Source organism: Taudactylus pleione, unplaced genomic scaffold, assembly GCF_031769625.1.
Source record: "Taudactylus pleione unplaced genomic scaffold, aTauple2 ptg001032l, whole genome shotgun sequence".
Lineage (NCBI taxonomy): Eukaryota > Metazoa > Chordata > Amphibia > Anura > Myobatrachidae > Taudactylus > Taudactylus pleione.
This window is the reverse complement of record NW_028285433.1, coordinates 12,081,011-12,103,392: the sequence shown is the minus strand read 5'-3', so window position 1 is coordinate 12,103,392 and position 22,382 is coordinate 12,081,011. Positions and strand designations below refer to the sequence as shown.

The 22,382-nt window shown below is 42.1% G+C and overlaps 1 protein-coding gene across 1 annotated transcript in view; it reads right to left on the bottom strand.

The window, feature by feature from the left end:
• LOC148454088 (PALM2-AKAP2 fusion protein-like) overlaps window positions 1-21,327 on the bottom strand; it is a 174,358-nt gene extending 153,031 nt beyond the window's left edge. Inside the window, exon 1 of the mRNA XM_088461268.1 lies at window positions 21,251-21,327. The gene's annotated coding sequence lies outside the window, so the exon portion shown is untranslated. The remainder of the gene's footprint in view (window positions 1-21,250) is intronic.
• Window positions 21,328-22,382: the final 1,055 nt, after the last annotated feature.

Below are 22,382 nucleotides of genomic sequence, written 5' to 3'. Positions count from 1 at the left end.
CTGCTGCCACCAACATTAGCTCATAGAGTTCATTAAGCTTCCAGACTACGACAGAAGTTCCCAGGACTAGTACAAAATTATCAGATACCGAAAGCAAGCCTGAAATGGTCATCTGGTATGTATCTATTTATCTACAGAATATATTGGTATTAGATTATCCCAGAACCAACAGCACATTGATTATAATGAGCTTTATAGTTTATATATTAACAGAATGTCAGGGGCAGCAACTTATCTAAGCCCATAAGTGCAAGTTGGCCCTGTGGTCGCGGGCACCTTATAACCATGGTACAACCACAGCTGACTAATTGTATCCTTCCAATAGTCTGAAACAAGCTCAGCCAGACTTTATTATTGATTTGCTGAACTGTAGAAATGTATGTTTGAAATTACTGATATTCCAATTGTAGTATATGTCAGCTCAAGAGATGTAGTTAGGATCCCGAGGATCACAATACCGTCAGCGGCATCCCGACGATCGCAATCCTGACATATTCCTGACGGTGAGTATTAGGTTAGAGTTATATTTAGGCTTAGGCACTAGGGGGAGGGTTAGGGTTAGGCTGCAGGAGGGGACAGTTGGGGTTCTCCTGCAGGAGGTCTGGGTTAGGGTTATAATACTAACCAAAATCCAAGTTTGTTGGTCAGGATGCCGCTGTTGGTATTCTGACCGTCGCATTGTAACCCTCGGGATCCCATACCCAACCCCTATATTAGACTAGGCTTAAACTAAGAAATTAAATATTCATCCCGGTGATTTTGTATTCCAGCAATTACAACAGAATATATGTTAAGACTATATATTCGTTAGTGGAATTCATTATTACCTTGACTTGAAGTAATGCTAACCCTAAAATAGATCTTCAGAAGCAGATAATTAGTTTAATACCCTTAAACAAGTCTCAGAGGTTCCCACTCACAAAAAAACTTATTTCTCCTGGAATATCTACTCTAGAGAGAAATGTATGACATAGATAACCAAGAACTGCTAGAAGTGAAGGAATGGCACTGTTATTTAGAAGGCGCCCTACATTTTGTCATGGTATATATTGATCATTAAAATAAGACTATATTGAATTAACTGAACTATAATCATTGTTATTATCACAATTTAACTTTACCATTACCTATAGGCCAGTAAACATAAATAGCTAATGCCCTGTCTAGTGTAGTAGTTTGTAATTTATTACCTGGATTAATTTAAAATCCCTTGTAGGCTCCGTGATGACCCACACATATTTCTACCATATTATTCCCTTATTATACCAGTATATTCCTCTATGCACTATGGGCCTAATTCAAGTTTTACAATTGCAATATTTTAGACTTCAAAACTGCATGTCAGGTTTGGATTGTATTTTGAACCCTGGGTGGATGCAGGAGCAGAGGAGTAGCATGGAACCATGGCGCCCGGAGAAAGTGCATGTCATAGCGCCCCCTCCCTGTACTGAACTGTGCCAGTGGGGTATGGCCAGCCTGTGGGGGAATACTGAAGTGAAGAGACAAGAGCAAACAGTGTCAGTATCACGCTGGGCATTGAGGTCCCATTGGGGGAATAGAATGCTTCGGTAATGCACTATCTGACATTAAGGAGTAGCTCCTTTGGCACTGCTTTATTTATGTATAGCACCTAGGATCTGACTTTTATCTCCTTTGGATCATTGCTATTAGTCAATAGAGGAGATTGTCAGTTTAAGTTAAATGATCAGAATATATAATACAGAATACATGTGCTAGAGTGAGATTCCACAGGGTGCTCAGCTTATTACTGCAGTTACGCGCTCAGGCAGCATTCATCAGAGTGCGAACACCTATAGGAGGTTTTCTTCTCAGCTATGCTCCTACTTCACAAATTTACATTGCACCTATATTAATGTGAGTACTACTAACTATGTTCTGTCTACCACCATTATTATTATTTCAGGTCTTCTATTATTCTTTTAAAAGACCTTTCAAATAACAATGTGTGGTTATGCCTGGGAACACCTCCATTACTTTAAATAGCAAACAAACCGAGATAAAATGAACAGGCGGCCATCATACTGTGCAGCGTCCCATGAATTCTGGGATCCTGGATGGCGCCCTCTGTCCATTTTGGCGCCCGGAGCTCGTGCTCCACTGGAACCACCCTCGCTACACCCCTGTGCAGGAGAAGAAACTGGAACAGGTTTGCAGTATAGAAATGCAGCAGGTTTATTGGAGTGTTGTAATTCATGAAACGGTGGTAGATATATAAAGTTACAGAAATAAACAAGTCCACGCGCACCTTGCGCCAACCTCCAGACACCAGCACCCCCACGGGTAGGACCGCGCCAAAGCACCCACACAGGCAGAGACTGCGACCCGCCAGGTACAACAACTCTGGTCATGACACTGCAAATCTTAGCAGGTGAAGCTGCCGCCCAGAAAAGAATATAAACGCCCACTGGATCCATCGCAAATTCATTCACAACTGCATACATATACACAGACTATACGCAAGAATAAGGAACATCGACTGCTAGGGTAGCCCTATGGCTATACAGACTGTGGCAGGCGCCATGTTTCACTACACACACGATCGCAGCTGACAACAGATACATGCCCCGATAACTGCCATGACACACCTCCGTTACCCCCCCAAAGGATCCCTTCCTGTCAATCAATCTACGATAAAAATTCCAGTGTGAGCGCAATCGCAAAAGCATCTTTGCACATGCCCAGTGCAATTGCAGCGCAAGTGCAGTCTGCAGATAATCACTCACTTGCGTGGACATCGGTGATTGCATACAAACATGAATTAGGCCCAATGTCAAATGTCTCTAATTTTTGGGCACAGACCCAGATGCCATTGTTCCTAATTTTCAGTACCCGCCTATTGAAGGTATCTATGCCAGACAGGATTTATATAGGCACTGTAACTTTAAGGAACATAAGAAGCTAGACAGGCCCCTTACTGGAAGGCATAAAGGCATAGTAGAAACACGGTGGCTGCACTTGAGAAATACTTGTCTACTCTCTAAGAAATATAATTTCAGGGACATTGTGCAAGGAACATTTCGGTGGTGCATGAAGGGGGTGCATGAAACATCTCTACCCATTGGTGTGTGGGAGCAATAGCAAATAGGAAACACACAGATTTATATAAAACCAAGGAAACTCTCACACCTCTCTTTTACACCCAAACCTTCTCACTGTTTTCCCCCAACTTCTCTCTCACCCTAACTCACGGACCCTCTAATTCATCCTCCTCTTTCTCTGTCCCCCAATAGTCTCTCTCCCCCTTTTTTTGCACTGGTTCTCTACTTTACCTATGGTTGGACATGTTTAGGGATACACAGCTGCGCTGCACTAACGTATGGAGAGCAGCCTATGAGAACGTTCTAGGTCTACCCTGGACCTTAGTGATAAAGCATATAAATTGTAGGGTGAACGTGGTCACTGGGCGCTACCTTAGAAACTGATGAACCAATCTTGAAAATAAATCACTTAAAAGTACATATATATATACCACTCCTATATAGTTATATTAGCATGTAAATGAATCGACCATTAAGTCAGATGTCATAAAAGTTAAAACGTGCATATTTTTATTATAACAAAGACAATGGTAAAATAAATAAATAAAACTTTGTCAAGGTGGCTGCTTTACCAGATGGTTGGTTTAAACGGCCATTGGTGTTAATATTTTGAAGACAGATGATCCGGATCACCTTGGTCCTCTCTGCCCCTGCTTTAACCGTCCTGGTCCACAGTCCCCTTTGACCTCCTGGTTACCTTTCCTGCCGTTTCATTTGAAAAAAAATTTTTTTGTGTGATTTTCCTCGTGAATTTTTGTATGTCCACAAATTTTTCAAAGTCGTCCACAACTGCGGTAGGAGCAAATTTTAGTCCCTTAGATAAAACCTTTTCTTCTACTTTTGTTAAAATTTTATTGCTCAGATTAAATATTCTTTCCACTGGGGTGTTATTGATTATTTCTCTTTCCTTATTTTTTTTCTCTTCTTTTATTGTTCATTATCTTTCGTCTTTCCTTTTTATTTTTTCCACCACATGATCCCCTTTTTCTGATTTTCTTTATTGATATAGCAGTGTGATCTTTCACAGGCCAATAATGTGGTTCTTATTCTCTCCATTTCTGGATTCTTTGGAATTGTCTGGGTTCATTTCTTTCATTTCTTTCAGTGAGTGGACTATCTCTTCTTTCTATTCTCCTCTGTCTGGGGTGATGATGTTCTTTTTTCTTCAGAAATTTGTTCCTTATCTGCCTTCACTCCAGCCTCCCTCCTCATAATTTCTCTCTCACCTTATTTCTTTCTCCACTTACTGGCTATTACTTAGTTCCTCTTCATCTTTTCACCCCCTCAAAATTTCCCATCTGTGCACATCTTCACTCTGTTATCCTTCCACGCCCTCTATTCTCAGTTATGGATTGAAAGATCTACAGTAAAAAGGTAGACAATGTCTAGATAGACACCAGATGTTAGACAGGCAATAGGTCGACAGGGACAATAGGTCAACATGGTCAAAAGGTCGGCATGCATTATTCTAACCTTAATCTTCACCCTAACCCTCCCTTCTAGTGCCTAACCCTATCCCTCCCTCCTGATGCCTAACCCTAACCGTTGGGGTAAGTGCCTAACCCTAACCGCTGGGCTAAGTGCCTAACCAACCCTCCGGTAAGTGCCTAAACCTTCAAAAATATAAAAAAAATCATGTGTTGACCATTTGTATGTCGACCTTTTGACATGTTGACCCTTAGTATGTTGACCTTTTGTCCCTGTCAACATATTGCCTGTCTTAACATCTGGTGCCTATCAAGACATTGTCTACTTTTTTACTGTAGATCTTTAGACCGGACACCCTAAGCTCAACTGACTCTTCAATCAGCACACTGTAATGGTAGAGTGCAAGGGAAAACAGACCTTTATGTTGTATCATGTAAGTGGCATTGTTGTGTGTCCTTGCAGTTAGTGATATACAGGGCATATCTTAAATGTTAGCCCACCTTCTGTACACTACAGATCTACAGGCGCATCTCAGTTACATCATGTGTGCATGCAAATCTTAATGGCCAGTTTCTCTGAGGAAACACTGGGGAATAAAATGAGTTATGGTTAAATCTGCATGTGTGAGAGCTGTGGCCATTTTCTTGTAGAACACCTTCTTTTGTTAAATAAAGTTTATTTGCTAGGAGATATGTCTCCTGGACATTCTATGTGAGTCTATGAGTGCGGCCTGATGCAGAATTAGATGTGAACTGGACGTAACTTGCAATAAAAAAAGCTGGTCACAAAAAGAGCACATTTATGCCCATATGCAGATCTTGCACAACACACGATACATGCAAGTTGGAATCAGTAGCATATGCACCCAGTTACGTCTAGCATATGTCACGTACACTTACAGCCACTGTTTTAACCATTTGTTTTGCTTGCTTACCTCAAAAACATCTCTAATACAGCAGAGAAAACAAACATATGAAAAAAAAAGTATTTTGCTAAAATACACACACAAGTATAGTACAGTATATGCCAGAGCAACAAAGAAAACACCCAATCACAAGCGACTTGCTAGTGCTGGTGAGTGTCAATATCATCAGTTGGTATTTGGACCTGCCCCTTACAATCCGCAAATAATGACTTTTCCAGGTGTATATGTGGTACCCACTTAAGGTGATGATATGGATGGTGTGATGTGGGTGTAAGTTTGAGTTACCTCTCTGACAGATTGTCCTTTTGGCTTCTTCTAACTCAGACCATTACCCAGCAGAAGGGCAAGGGTGCTTCCCCTGCACACAGTAAATCCACAACCAGACTATGATGCTCAAGATTGGTATATTTAATTAACTGACCCCAGGCGACAACTGGAATGGGGCAGTACATGTACAATAAATTAAATGCATGTTGGGATCCTTAAAGAGTAAACACAACTAGGAGACATATCTATATCTATCTCTCATCATCTCCAACTATCACCCCTCCAACTGCTCTTTTTTTTTTAAATCAACTTTATTTAAAATGACATTGGCCTTTATGACATAATTAGAATAGATATCGTCAGAAGCACCTGCAAAATAATAGTTGCATATTATCTGTGGGTGGGACAGGTCTGATACCTCACAACTGCAGGGTATCACATATAGCATACTTGCCTAGTTTTGAAAAAGCATTTCAGAGAAATTGTGAAAGCAGCACCTATGAGTGCGGTGGTAAAGTGGGCGTGTACTGCTACATCTGAGAGGTGTGTCATAACATTGATTTACATCCAAATGTAAATGAGTCCCAAATCAGTTAGTAAGAGCTACTTGTTGATGAAAACACACTGATATTTTTCAGAAAATGCATGTAATCATAGGGATCATTGTGCCTTATAACCAATGCAGGGAAATGATACTTGTGATCCCATTTGAATGTACAGTATATATCTCTGTTTTTTTTTCTTTTATATAACAGCTACATAATGGAGGTAAGGTGCAATCAGAGTGATTGCTAGGCTTTTCAGGGAGTCAGGGAGATTGCTGCTATTTCAGGGATTCTCCCTAACAATGAAGGAGATTTGGCAAGTATGAGTCATATATACATCTGGCTACTGTTTTGCATCCATTCACAATTATGAGAACACTTGCCCCCATGCCACTGCTGCAGGAGTAGAAGAGGGTAAGTGTCCGACTCAAGTATGCCTTGGCACATATGGGTGCGTCTGGTTTCTGGGCATGTGCAGAGCAATTTTCCATGACATACACTAAACAGACTAGTGTAGTACTCATGATGCAGTAAGAAGCAGTGGATGCACTATGTTGTTATACAGTAGATGGTCATACACATAAAACACATTTTCAACTATTTCTTTTACATTTTAAACTACAATTAGTAAAGATTATGTGGTTGCAATATCCATTGTGTGTAGGATTTAAGCTTAGTATCTTTTGCAGTAATATGACTCTTGTTAATAATAGGCTACAACATTTGTTGGATGATGCAAGAATGTCTATCCAAATATTCAAGGATTTCTCAAATATAACCTTCTGGTTATATCCTCTTTCAAAACAATTTAATCTACATTGCACAAATATATATTATGCCTGGTTTTATTAGGGCCAGATTAACAGCCTGCACATAAAAATAAGTCCATCATGACAACATGATGATCACCAGCCGCCCAGCTGGCTACACAATTGACCATAAATCAGATATTAAAATCGTATTTAGAAATTGTTCACAAAATTATACTATTTTTCTACTTTTACATATTTAGAGAGACAATGGGGCTGATAGTGTAGGGCAGTAGTGTCAAACTCGGGCCCTTCAGCTTTTGTGGGACTACATATCCCAGCATGCTCTGCCACAGTTTTAGCATGCTCTAGTAGTAAAACTGAGGCACTGCATGCTGGGATGTGTAGTTCCACTGCAGCTGGAGGGCCCGAGTTTGACACCACTTGTGTAGGGTCTGTACACACCCACTTGCCACTGCCCTGTCCCCCAACATAGCACTGGTCACAATTTATGCACTTTTCACAATAGGTCAGGGGTTCCCAAACTTGGTCCTCAAGGCACCCTATCAGTCCATGTTTTAAGGATATCCATTCTTGTTCATAGATGGTATAATCAAAGTGACTGAAGTACTAATTAAGTCATCTGTGCTTAAGTATGGATATCCTGAAAACCTGGACTGTTAGGGTACCTTGAGGACCGTGTTTGGGAGCCACTGCAATAGGCCCTTGATCATTTTCAGCCCAGATCCATGTGACCCTTAATCCAGCTCTAGTTTTAGGATGGTTTTCAAGGTTTAATACAATGGCCATTATGTAACAACTGCTGACAAAATGTTTGGCAGCACACATTTACAGCAATAGTAGTGTCTGCAGGATGTCACTTGTTTATACATAATCTCTACAAATAGCAGACTTTTCCTGTTGTGAATTGATTGACAAACCCACAACTGGTTAAAATATAATACATTTAAAAACTTGCATAATACTTATCTGCTAACATTACAAAACCATCTGTGGAGTCCGTGGAGCTTCTGACGCTTGCCAGCCTCTGCCTGGTACAATAATTTTTTTTGTGTTTTTAGTGAGACGTGGTGCGTGTGACGTCATGACGTCACACCGAGCTGCACCACTGACAAAGGAGCTGCGGCACAAAGAGGAGACAGACGACACAGAAAGTAAGTGTCTGTGAGCTGAAGATGCAGGAATGCTGTATCTGATAGGAGAGACACTGCTGGGCTGGAGACAGAAGGGGGCTGGATGGAGATATACTGGGGGGCTGGAGACAGAAGGGGGCTGGCTAGATATACACTGGGGGCTAGAGAGACAGAAGGGGGCTTGCTGGAGAGACACTGCAGGGCTGGAGACAGATCATGGCTAGCTAGAGAGGCAATGGATGGCTGGAGACATGAGGGGGCTGCCTGGAAAACACTGCAGGGCTGGAGACAGAATGTGGCTAGCTGGGGAGACACTAGGGAGCTGGAGAGATACTGCAGGGCTGGAGACAGAATGTGGCTGGATTGAGAGACACTGGGGGGCTGAGGATATATTGGTGGGCTGGGGACTGAAGGGGTTGGCTGGAAATACACTGGAGGTGTTGGAGAGACAGAATGGGCTGGCCGAAGAGACACTGCAGGGCTGGAGAGAGAACGTGGCTGGCTGGAGAGACACTGTGGGGGGCTGTAGTGACAGATGAGGACTGGCTAAAGAGACACTTGGGGATCTGGAGAGAGGGATGACTGGAGAGACAAGGGGGCTGTCTGGAGAGACACTTGATCTGGAGACAGAAGGGGGCTGGCTGGAGAGACACTTGGTGGGCTGGAGACAAAACGTGACTGCCAGGAGAGACACTTGGAGGCTAGAGAGACACTTGGGGGGGGGGTTGGCTGGATAAACATTGAGGTCCTTTAGCTGCAGAAACATGGGGGAATAAGGCTGGAGTGACACAAAAGGGAATATGGCTGAAGAGAACTGGGGGTAAATGGCTGGAGATTATCCAAAACTGGCAAGATTACTGGCACATTACTTCCTCCTCTGCCCCCTCAGCTGTGCTACTGCACATGAGCCAGGGGGTGGGGTTGTTCACCTCCATCTATTTAACCTCCAGCAGCATGAACTTAAGTCCCTGACTAGTTATATAACTATATCTCAGTAAAGTGGGAGAGCAAAGAATATTCAAATAAAAAAGAAGAAAAGTGAATTGTCTCACAATTAAATATTGATTTTATAGACAGGTGTGATATCACATAACTTTCTTAACACATGTCAAGTTGGATTGGAATGTTTTGAGTGTTGTTTACAGTTCTAATGCCAACACAGCAAAATACTTACCCCCCTGTCTGCATTCTGCACTCAACATTGTGCACTCAACATTATGCTAACTACCTCTCATATCAATTATGTTGCTTCTAAGTTTGTCAACATGGCTCATATAGATGTAACTTAAATCGGATAATTCCATCATAAATAACCCATTTGGCTATTTATGTTAATTTGATACAATTACCACAACAAATTAACTCAACAAAACTAAAAAAATTTAATGACACAATCACACATTATTGTATAATTTTGTATTATTCGGTGAATATAATTTTTTAATCACATCATACTAGCAGCAAATTATTAAATGTAGCATCCTTTATATTATACTACTGAAGAAAATGCAGTGCCATAGCGAGCTGTGCCACCCATGGTATTATTGGAAGGCATGGCCTAATGGAAAAAATTAATTAGTAGTTTGCGGTGCAGTTTGCTCCAGAGGGGGTGTGTGATGGTCTCCCCCCACTGTACAGCCAGAGGAGACTGCTGCTGGTGATCAGCGGCAGCAGCCTCCCGGGTCCTACTGCAGCCCAGCACACAGCAGCGTATGCTGGGCCGAGGTGTCAAAGGCTATTGCCGCTGACAGGTAACGGTGGGGGAAGGGCAGCGGACCCTCTCCATCAAGCACGGGCAATTAGTACTCGCCCATCCCACCAGAGCCGTAGCTAGGGTAGTGCGGCCGGCGCCATGGCACAGGGCACCACAGGTCAGGGGGCGCTGTTTGGGCCTGTCAAATTTCTGTTTATTATCATTCTTGCTTGTAGCTTCCACTCATTTCATCCCCAGCATCTCCTGGCCTCTCCTATCTCTTCCCTGGCTCTTCCCCATGAAGCCATGGCCCTTTTTTGGGTGCATTATGTCCCTTTGAAAAATGAGGGGGGCGCCAATGCTCTTTCTGGCACAGGGCACCAAAAAGTCTAGTTACGGCTCTGCATCCCACACTCGGCGCCCCTTAAAAAAATGACACTGTTGATAAAGCAGTAACACTATTTTAAAACATTACCTAATGAGGCTTTAAAAATTATAGATAGATCTTCTAAGTGTAGCAGTGAAGATGGTGAAACATAGTAAAGTACATTATTTCCCAAGACATCTTAGGGCCGTATTCAATTAGCCGCGAAAAGTCAGTTTCTGCGGAAAAGTATCGCAAGTGACATCATTTCGCCATGTGAAAAGTTTCCTCTGTATTAAAATTCCAAAGACTTTTCGCCGGTGCGGAAACTCAATGGATTGGAATCGGGGAAAAAGATTCGCCTATGAATAGCAGTCGAAAACAAGTGCAGAATTGAGGTTTTGGGGTGCAAAACTTCGGAAAACCACCCTGCACCCTTGGGACGGTCCCCGAAAGGTAAACTGCGTGAAAAAAAAGTTTAAAAAATACTTTAGATAACCCAAGAAAAGTACTTTCAATTTGTGGGCGAAAAAGTGCAAAGTTGGGGGACAAACTTAAAAACTAGCGAAATAGACTCCAGGGGGGTCCCCAAGTATGCCCCAAGTGTTTTTAAGTTTGCATATGGTTGCGGAAGGTGGATTTTTTAGGTTTTTTTGAAACGTCACTTTAGCAGCTTTAAAATATGCTAGCACCCATTTTCATGTACCCCAAATTTTCTGGGACAACTTATTTTCACAAAAAAACCCTGCAAAATGCTATTCTTCACCACTTATTCAAATACGCTACATAGCAGCTATTGAGAGCATTTGGGGTAACTATAGTGATCCCTAATGTCAGTGCATCTTTTGGGGGGTGTCAGGCTGATTTCCCCAAATCTGACAGCACTTTTCGCATGTTAGAGTTTTGCTGGGTCTCGTTTTCGCCAATTTTAATTGAATACGGGGATGCGTGCGATACTTTTTCACATTGAAAACTAGTGATGTCGGCGAAAACTCCAGCATGCGAAAAGTACGGGACTTTTTGCGGGGTCCAGGATGGTCTCCCCACACTTTCGTTTCTCGCAAATCTCATTTGGCAGTCAACTCGCACCCCTCCATTGCGAGTAGTGTGAATAGGCATTTTTAATTGGATTGGAGAATTCTCAGGAGCGCGCTTCACTGCAAAGTGAGCAAGCTTCATAAAATAAAATCGCTATTCGTCATTCGCACCAAATTGGATTGAGGCCTATGTATTAGAATCACCTGCTGTATGACATGGTATAGACTGGAGACCTTACTGCGTAGCATACTATGAATTGGCCCTGCTGTGTTGCATACAAATTGGGGGCATCACTGTGTGGCAAACTGTGAACACATGATGTGGCATGGGGCATTACAGTGGGGCATCCTATGAATTGGTGGCCCTACTGTGTGACATGCTATGCATTAAGGGCCCTGCTGTATGGAATACTATGTATTGGGGGCACTACTGTGTGACATATGAATTGGGGGCATAAAGGTGTGGCATACTGTGAATTTGGGATACTACGTTGGAGCCTGCTATAAATTGGTGGCCCTGCTGTGTGGCATGCTATACATTGGGGGTCCTACTGTGTGGCATGATATGAACTTGGGGCAGTACTGTGTTGTATACTATAAATTAGGCCTGTGTCTGGGTCCGATGGGCACTGAAGAGGCATGTGTGGTGGTCTAATAGCATTTGGGAAGTTCTGAGGGGCATTGAATGGGCTTGTATGGTGGTCTATATAAGTTGTCATAAATTTTGGTTGCTTGCGATGGTCTGGCTCCTAAACTTTTAAGCTGGCTCCGAGATTTTAGATAAAATTTGTCGAGCCCTGGTATATACAGTATATATATATATATATATATATACATACACATACATACATATATATATATATATATATAATTTTATCGATAGGGGCCCCCACACGTTTGTTTCCAAGGGGCCCCCACAGGCCTTATTCCGGCCCTGATTGGATCAGGGACGGAGCTTATTTTGTCCCTCTCTCGCATATCTAAATGTTGGGAGGCATGAAATAAGATGCTCTTTTGAATGTTACACACAAAAGGCAGGCAGAATTTTCTCTGCTGGATATTAAAAACTCAATATCGCCCTTCTAGGGCTGTTTAGTCGGATTTGGAAACAGAAGAAATGTACCAATTCCATCTTAAAAAAACAACTTATAATATTAAATAAGTATCAGCGATCTATAATATTAAATAAGTGTCATTGATCATATTAACACATGCTGTGTGGCATGCTTTACATTGGGGGTCCTACTGTGTGGCATGATATGAACTTGGGGCAGTACTGTGTTGTATACTATAAATTAGGCCTGTGTCTGGGTCCGATGGGCACTGAAGAGGCATGTGTGGTGGTCTAATAGCATTTGGGAAGTTCATGCACATATTGGCAGCAGTACAGTGGATTAGCTAATGGTGGTCCTGATTTAAAGTTGGTGTAAAATTGCACTTTTTGAACAAACCATGTAGCACTGCAAGCAAGGTGTGTAATGCAGGTTTAGGGGTTTTTTCTGCTTTAAGTGAACATAATGCGTGGTTCTGCCATTCATAAAGAAGTCGGACAGTACTAAAATAGAGTAGTCGGAGCCAAAGGTTTGGTGTGCCGACTCCACAGCCCCAAACACAACATGGGCTGTCCTTTTGCTCCTAGCTCTAAATGACCCTTTGGAGCAATCATACCTGAGATTATATTATTAAATGAATCTAAAAATAAAAACAAAACAAACATTTTGATATAATTAGATCGATTCTGTGATGGTACTTTCGAACATTTAATTGTTCCACCAACATATAAGTGAAGGCATTTGCACCCCAAGCATAGCCATTAAAGTTTGCCAAAGAAAAGTGTACTTACTTACTTATGTATGTTGAGTCGCACATATATCAAGATGTGTCCAACTAAGAAACATTAGTACTTGCACCAGGCGTACATCAGGTGTACAAGTGTGTATACTTTTGTCTCACAATAACATAACGATGTAGCTCACATTACCCTCTCTGTATACAATATAATAATGTAATGATGTGTCATATTCACTAGAGCAAATAATGTCTTCACAGGTTTTAATAAAGGTGAAATTCTATTTTCCATATAAATATCATAAATACAAACACATGTACATCCCTTTTAAAAATGAAATGTGAAACTCTTTTCTGCAGAACTCCAAATAGAAGTGACAAGCAAATAGATGGCCCTGAGTAGATATTTTATAGCCTTGACACTAATAAATGAAGTAGTATCAATTGAAGATCAATACACAGCCAATCAGAAAGTAACAGCTAGATAGTGTTGTATGTTACCATCATTACATATCTCTGGACTCTAGAGATACACCTCCTAAAAGTCAAAGCTCAACTTACAATTTCCCATCCCCACATTGCTTATACAGGCCGCATAAGGACAACAGTCATACATGTCTACAGTACACACAAATTTGGATAAGCATTTAATTTTGATGCGCATACATAGTACATAAATGCTTATAGGACACCACATAAATTGCCGTATGCCTAACTGTAGAAGAGGCACATAGCCTTTAGTATTCACACTGCCCAAACAATAAACTCACATTCACACTGGTATGAAGATGTCATCATCCAATCATGAAGTAACCAGCCACATGGACTGTATGAGGGCCCTCAGCTCACTGTATGACACGGGGAAGGGGATTGAAGGAGGGCCCGAACATAAACCTTTTTGAGGACAGGGGTCGCCTGCTGAACCCCACTGATGTTAATTCACAGCTCTATGTTGGAACTAAGTATCCAATTTATAAAGTAATTAAAAAATTCTACAGTTGTAAACAAAGTCAAAAGTATAAGTAAGCAATTAACTGCTAGGTAAACATCTGCTGTGACTTGTAGTGTGATTTGTAATGTAGTATGAAGAGTGCAAAGTCAGAACTACCAATTATTCTTTTATTAAGATCCTCATTTATTTCTAAGGCGCTACAAACTTCACAATGCCGGACTGTTGGCATTCAAGTCAAACAAAACAGAGATGGAACATAATAAGTACATAAGAGGTAGACAAAGGAGATGCATTACCAGTAATACAAAATACATATAAACATAAAAAGAGAACAAATACACACGAGATAGACATAGGAAGTGCAGGGTATGAAGGGTCCTGCCAGTGAAAACTTACAGTCTAGTCTTTTAGGTTTACCCTGTTACAATCAAAATGTATCATTAAGATGTAATAATAAATCATTTCCAGTTACTGAAGGGTTAAACATGTCCTTATCCCACTGTTACATACATCATTACAGGCAGCCCTTGGTTCTTTCATCCTGAGCACATCACTAATACAAGCTCTATACTTGCATTACTGACTCTGAAGCGACTACAACTCTGCTTCTGTTGCTAAAAATATGTCCTTCAATCACCCTCTGTAGACTTGGAATGTGAATGTATATTTTATTTTCCTTCTGAGACAGTTTCCACCACTGAGCATCTATTACATGACATTGCTGGATTCTACAACCTGCAATAATCAGAGCACCACAGCCAAACTTAGCAACCGTAATAAAAAAACAGATAAAATCAGACAAGATATTCTCGTTTTGCCATACTACTCAAGCACTTATAATAGGTCATCTTCTATAAACATCAGCATATAAAAAGTCAAGGCTGTCCCAGCAAGTCCCTAGTGAAACTTTAAATAAATGGTCCTATTGGCTCTAAGTGCCACTTGCATGTTTGAAGATTAAAATCCCTATGCTTATAGCCCCTGTACGTTACAACTGATTTGCTTTTATTATCACAGTTATCCTTGTCCTTTGGTATCATTGCATCCCAAACACATCTGAGCTCAGCAGTCTAGTTTTGGTACAAGCAGCTGCAGATGCTGCAGGAGGATTGCTGCAGTCTGCTAAAAGTACTGTACCTCAGTCCTTGTTGTGCCCTCTGACTCCAGTGGAATGTTCTCCTTCCCTTGGTATCTCTTAAAACATGATAATTATTTCCTATTGAAGTGATCAGAAAACAACTCAAGAACTACAGCAGCAAGCAGCCCTTAATGTTGTTCCAATCCTCCAGCCACACAGAGTTATTTGGTTGCAGCCCAATCATCGGTGGGTGTGGATGATGCTCTGGACAGTGCGTGTGGGCACAGGCAGCAGCAGTGTGACTGCTGTGACATTGAGCTTCCCTGTCTCTAGACGACCTCTCTTACTAACTAATAAATAAATGAATGGGCTGGCTAGAGGTTTCTCACTCATTCTGGTGCAATCAAGCTGTGTGATCCAAAGTAGAGGGGTGGGGGTGTATGTACACTGTGGGATAAGATCCAAGGCTGCTCATATTACAAGAAGCTTTGGAGTCTGCATTACTGCATTGTACTGCTATTATATCAGAGACAGCAATCAAACAGTGAAGAGCAAAGCAAGGGCTATTACATTAACATTCAGCATGGGTTGTAGTTTTGTGTTTTAGAATTCACATAGACAGTGCACAGTAGGTATGAATTTTTGTCCTTTCAAATACCATATATTATTATTATAGAATCTGCTCAGAAATTCACCATTGCACAAATTATAGTTATCAATTCAGATATGCAAAGTTAAAAAAGATGTCCTACCGTACATCTATAATTATGTACTCCTAAATAATAATGCTTCTATTACCTTATGTATGAAATACATATTTTAAACTTACTGGTTAACTGTGCTAAAGAGCTGGGTCAGCTCTGAGTAATAAAGGCCGGGTGTATGACGCAGTTTTGTGAAATGGAAAGTACAGTCTGTATCACTTCTGGTTTTATATAGCTGGGCATAGCTAATAAAAGTCTCCAGCCCTCACCCAGTCCTAATACGTGATTTCAATCTCCTGTGACAAATGACATTAAACATATTTTACTTTCCCATTACTTACTCCAAATGAGGAAGCAATGTGTGAAAAAGTAAGTACACACCATGATTCAGTAGAAGAAAATACAGAATGCAACCCATAGTAACCAAGTAATGCTGTTCATTAAAACTTCATTGAGTGAAAACCTCTAGTAGGTGATCCAACGAATACAGAAGTGTTTTACAGGAGATCCCCACTGCCCTCCACGTATGATCCATCTAATGCCAGAGAAGCTTACCAACTTGGTGCCCATGGGATACTGGCAGGCAAATGTGGCCGTGTGCCCTGGCTCCCTGCATCCACCATGAGCCCAGCCCAGTAGTTACAATGTGCAGCCATCATCTTGGTTGTGGCTTGTCTTCCTATTACAGCTCCCATGCATCCTCTCCTCCTCCCTCCTCTGGACAGCAGCCTCTGACACCTTACCTATCTCTGTGGGTCTGGTGTCCTCTCCACATTTGGCAGGCTAACTGGTTCCACAGTGTTTCACCCTTCTCACTATTGCTGGTCTCATATTGCGGAGTCTGGTGATTTAGTGCTTGTGGACCATCTGTGTGGTGCTCTCACACATCTCCTCTACTCCAGTTGCCACTGTACTTGCTGCATAGGGTCCTAGATTTGTTTTCCCGCTATTTGACTCCTTTATCAATTGGAAACTGAAAGATATGAGTGTTAGGAATCTGTTTTGTTATCACACCCTGCTGTATATTTACCCGCCTCCAGGGGCCGCCAGGCCTACTGATATGTGAGCTGCAGTTCTGGATCTTTCCAGAGGTGCTGTTCTGGTCTGTTTTGCGGCCAGGTGTCAGGTAATTGACTACTCAGTCATTAGCATGGATTAAACCTGGCTATTAAGTCTGCCTGATCCCAGTCCAGTTCCTGTGAGCTCCTGTATTTTGTCCCTACCAAGCTAAGAAACTTCTGCCATTCATCAGGCTACCTTCCATCTGTTCTTTGTTCAGTTATGCAGGACTTTATTTGTTTCTGCTTTGTTCCCATTCTGCATTTCCAAGTGTACCTGCATTTCCAAAATTATCTGCATTTCCAAGTGTATGTGCACTTCCAAATGTATCTGCATTTCCAAGTTTATTTCCAAGTGTATCTGCATTTCCACAATTATTTGCATTCCACTGTAGTTGTATTCTCTCTCAATAAACATCCTTTTACATATATTACTATATTCTGTGACTTGTTGCTCAACTGCACCCATAGGGTTCATGACAATGTGTAGAAGCAACTTATGGGTCCCAAGAGCATTCAGGCCAGCAAGGTGAAGGATAAACAGATCTCCTTATCTAGATGCAAACAGTTACTCAGCTGCTGGTTCGGACAGCAGTCCACTTGGACATACTCCTGCCCATGAAATAGACAATATTTTGTTCCAATTGTTGGATAGGAATCTGGCCCAGTTGAAGGTCTCTTTGGACTGCTTTAACACAGCTTAATCAACATTCTCAGCATCTCTCTGAAGTTGGACAGAGGATTTCCAATCTGGAAGATGATCTTACAGAAGCTCGGTCATAGGTCCGACCTCCAAACTCCCCAGGGGAGGCCCTGTATTGTCATCATGCTTATTCTTAATTATGCGGACAAGGTTCTGCTTATGGAAGCTTACCGAAAACACCTGGACTCTCTTATAATGGAGACAAGCGCTTGTTTCAGGACTTTTCCTACATGGTGGGAACAAAGCGACAAGAGGTCTTTCCAATCTGAAAATGTCTCTTTGAAGCAGGTCTCCGTTTTGCCCTGTTGGATCCAGCTAAACTTTGTGTCTCAAATGATAGGAAGACCAATTTCTTTGACTCCCCCAATACTACAAATAACTTTCTGAACCCAATTTCAGCAATTTCCACGCCTCAGATGCGTACGGCTACGGCCGTCCTCTTCTCACTTTCCAGATGTTGCAATTAATAGTTGCATATGTTTGGTTGTTCATTATATATCTCGTCATGCTCAGTGTATTCCCATTCGTGCCATCCCTTCCCCATTTCATTATTTGATACTCTCAGTACTGATGTTCTCTCCCCTACATTAAGAGAATACATATTTTATTCTCATCCCCACCACACCTCATCCCAAACTTTTGGCTACTTTCCTCTTCTCTGATCCACCAGGTTATAAGTTTTGATATAGAATGTATAGCTATATCCGACCATGCACCATTAAGGGTTTCCAGTTTATTTGGAAAAGTCGGCTGACTGTAGAGCACATTTGGAACAGGTCTTCCTTAATTATGTTAATGAAAGCCTGGAACACATTGCTGCTGTTGAAAGGACAAGCCAAAGCTGATGTCAATGGGTTGGAGCCATTGACTTCACATCCAACCCATGAGGGGTGAAGCCAAAATTAATTGGAGTTGGGTACAGGATGCTGGCGCTCGGGATCCCATCGGTCAGAATGCCGACACCTGCATCCCGACAGGTTTAGGATACCAACATTTGTCGGTCAGTATCCTAACCCTCCCCCTCTCCCTAACCCTCCCTCCCTACTGCCTAAACCTAACCTTTCTACCCTAGTGCCTAAACCTAACCTCCCTCCCGCACCCTAAACCTAACCCTCCCCCCCTAGTGCCTAACCTTAATCCTCCCCCTAGTGCCTAACCATAACCCTCTGCCTAACCCCACGACTTATTGTCGGGATGCCGGCGCCGGGATTCAGAGGTCCGGCATCCCAGTCGGGATTATGACTGCATCCCATTAATTGGATGGAGAATGTAGAATCATGAGAAATATGCAAACAAACACAATACTCATGCACAAGCAGAGAAATTAAGGCCCTGATTCAGAGCCGGACGCTCTGACCAGAGCGCTCGCTCTGAATCAGGGCCCTCCTCCATTAAAATGGAGCGTCCTCCTGGACGCTCGTATAGCTGTGGGTCACCACCCACAGCATATATGAGCGTCCAAGAAGATGGTCGCGATGGTCTTGACCATCACGACCATCGGACTTGCGAGGGAAACCCTGCGGTCGGGTTTCCCAGCTGCAAGGCCAGGAGTGATTTTGGCTCTATCAGAGCCAAAATCACTTCCACTGACATCACTAGTGGCCGGCTTCAGACGGTAGGTGTTCCCATGGGAACGCCTCCGTCTGGCAGGGACGCCCCCGGCACGCCCACCAAAGGGGGCGTGCTGTCAATCAACATCGACAGCACGCCCCCTTTGGTGCGAGACCCCGAGCGATGGAAAGCCCGTCGCTCGCCGGATCTCGCGCATGCGCACGACGGAGATCCCTCCGTCGTGCGCATGCACAGTGGGGACCATCGACCCACTTGCGAGCGTACTGCCGCTCGCGAGTGGGTCTGAATGACCCCCTAAATTCCAACTTTGGTCATGCAACGATTGGTAGGAGTGAGGACCTTATAAAGGCTGTATACAGGTGAGTTCTCATTGGGCTCTATTTAACGAAGCATAAACCTTTCAGCACTAGTTTCAGCTAATAGGTATTATGCCGGCAATCCAATAATTAACAAACGGCAGTAAGCTTAGCTTACCTCTGTTTATGTAGGAATCATTATACCATTTATAGATAGTTATAAAGTCCACATTGCCGGCAATAAGGAATCAGCAAAGCCTTTTTGGTTACACTGGACTTCGTTGGACAGGTAAATTATGGTAAATAACAACAGCATAGACTTAAGGAGCCCTTAGTCCTAATTTACTTTAGCAATATGCAGTGCGGTATGTGGAACAACATGTGCAGTTGTCAGTGTTGAAAGTACACTGCCACCTGTAGATGATTGTTAGGCTGATAGTATCAGATAGTATCAGCCTCTGAGAAAATCATGTGTCTTGCATGAAGAAACCCACCAGTGATTATCCTGTGTTTATTTTCCCACTGGCTCCCACTCATTTGCACATCCCCTGTTTAGCTGCTCTACTATACAATAACTTAGGTTTGAACCGTTGCTTAGCGGTTTCAATACATTGTACTCAACGACAAAACACCAGTGTTAATCAGCAAGCCTTGATCCAATCTGACGGCTTCACAGTGATCGCCAAAGCGGCTCCTTTTAAGATCATCCTCTCAGCAACACTAAACCCGATTCTGAGTCAGCCGGATCTTGGCCGAATCTCTCTCTACTTAGAATATGTGGTTCCTGGGCCGTAAAACTGCAGTCACATGCAGGAGATCCATCTTATGGGAATGTTGTAGGAGTGTCCGTGCTACAGCAAAGGAAGTCTGTTTATGACGGACTTCTTGCACCTGTATCTCTGATATCTGCTATGGTCCCTCCATGGTACATTCCAAATGTGTATCAAAATTAATGTCAGGCTTCACCACATGCCACTAAGATCCCCCAAATAACACCCTTGGAGGTGACAGAGACCAGGCACTGATAATTAATTATTAGAGTCTGGTTGGAGCATTTGCTGGGGAACAAACAGGTTATAAGCACTGGTGCCTGAGTGGCCTTTTTGACCAATGAATGGTACTATCTCTGCTTGCTTCTTGCTTGACTGCCCAGTACCAATTCTCCTTGCACTTGTAGGATAACTGGGGAACAGCAGTACAAACCTTACTGCCACTGTCCATTTACTGTAGGGAATGAGGTACATAACGAGAAAGATTAGTTTAACCCCTTGTTTCCCCACATTGAACATGGACAAGCATTGCTTATCTAAACATTTTCTTGCCCACAGTGCACAAAGTTTGAGAATTTATCAGAAGTTTTGTGAACATCAGAGCTTATTCAGCTCATTCCTTCTTCGATCATTTCTCTGTCTGGCTCATTCTGTCCCTCTTAACTAATATCCCTGATATTATCATTGGTGATTTTAGTATTGCTGTTAACAGAGACAATTCTGCTATCACCAAGCTCCTCACCCACTTTCGCCTTGACCTCACAAAATAGACGATATCTCAATTATATCAATGGTCAAACACCTGAGCTAGTCTTCAGTTGCCTGTGCTTGGTACCAGACTTTTCCATCTCTTCTTTACTCTGTGATAGCAGCCTATTAACCCTCACTCTGTTCTCTCCCCTCCACCTATACAGCAACCTCCCAACACTTCCTTTACTACAGAGATCTGCATGTAGCGGTAATAATACAGAAGAGAAGATTAGACTTTAAACAGAAACATGCTGGGGTGATATCATATAAGAGAATGTGTATTGGGGGGATATCATTTAATAGACAACAAGTATATCCAATTATTATTCACTAAAAATATGTGTGAACTGCTACTTACTGTTACTTGCAAACCGTCCTCTTCTATTTCTTCCGATCCTTCAGGGGCTTTAAATTGCACAGTTTTCTTCCTTAATCCTATTGGGAAAATAATTTAGATACAGCAAGTGAAACAACTAAAGAACAAAAACAGAAACTGTATAGTACAGAGCTTAATAGCAGACCTCATATATTAGTTTAACTAAATTTGCACAGCATGTTATCTTCTCTCTTTAATCATTCCGATACAGGGAGGACAAGGGGAAGGATAGTGCATTGAGGCCTACTGTATATATTCATAGGATTAAGTGGTTGGGTTGCAGACAGAGATGTAGAGTGTAATGTCTTTACTAATAGTCATTGACCACAAAAAATCTTTCCTACTATTTATCATATGAGGAAATACTCCAACACAATAAACTTTGTTTTATGAAACTAGTGGAAGTTCAGATAAAAATGAACAGTGCAATGTACCATCATGATTCTATACGTTGGCCACATGCTTTATATCTGTTCCACAAAATATTTGCCTCATTCAGCATTTAGAAAAAAATAAGGCACATTTCATTAATGGAATATAGCCTTAGGTGTTCTCAGGCCTACTCCAAGCAAACAACTGAATGAATTGACTGTCAGTGTCTAAGTTCTAATCATAGACTACACATTCTGTGAAATACCCATTTAGAAATACACTGTATTGTCACACTGCAGAATAGCAGAGCAAACGTGGAATTGACATCCCTGGATGTATAACTGCAAATGGCCTATTCTACATAGAAGATTAACTTGGGTGAAAACGTGCTGAAACTTTGCCCATGTTTATGCTTCAGGAATATTCTTTCATGTCATATTATTATATATTTCTCAAATGTTCCTTTGGATTCTGATTCATGTGTCAGCATTTACCATCATATTATCATTACTTCCAATAATGGCTGCACCGCTGAAGAGATGGCTTCCGGGTTTATGACCCGGAAGTCCTATTGCGCATGTGCGGCCATCGGCCTGAGCAATCGTCGTCGGGACGCTTTCCTCTCAGGCGCTTTTTGCATTAAAAAGTCCATTGGCTTCTATAGGAAACGTCATCTACAGGCCTATCATGCAGAACCTCTGGAAAGTGAACTTACTGCACACAGGCACATCATAGCCCCCTA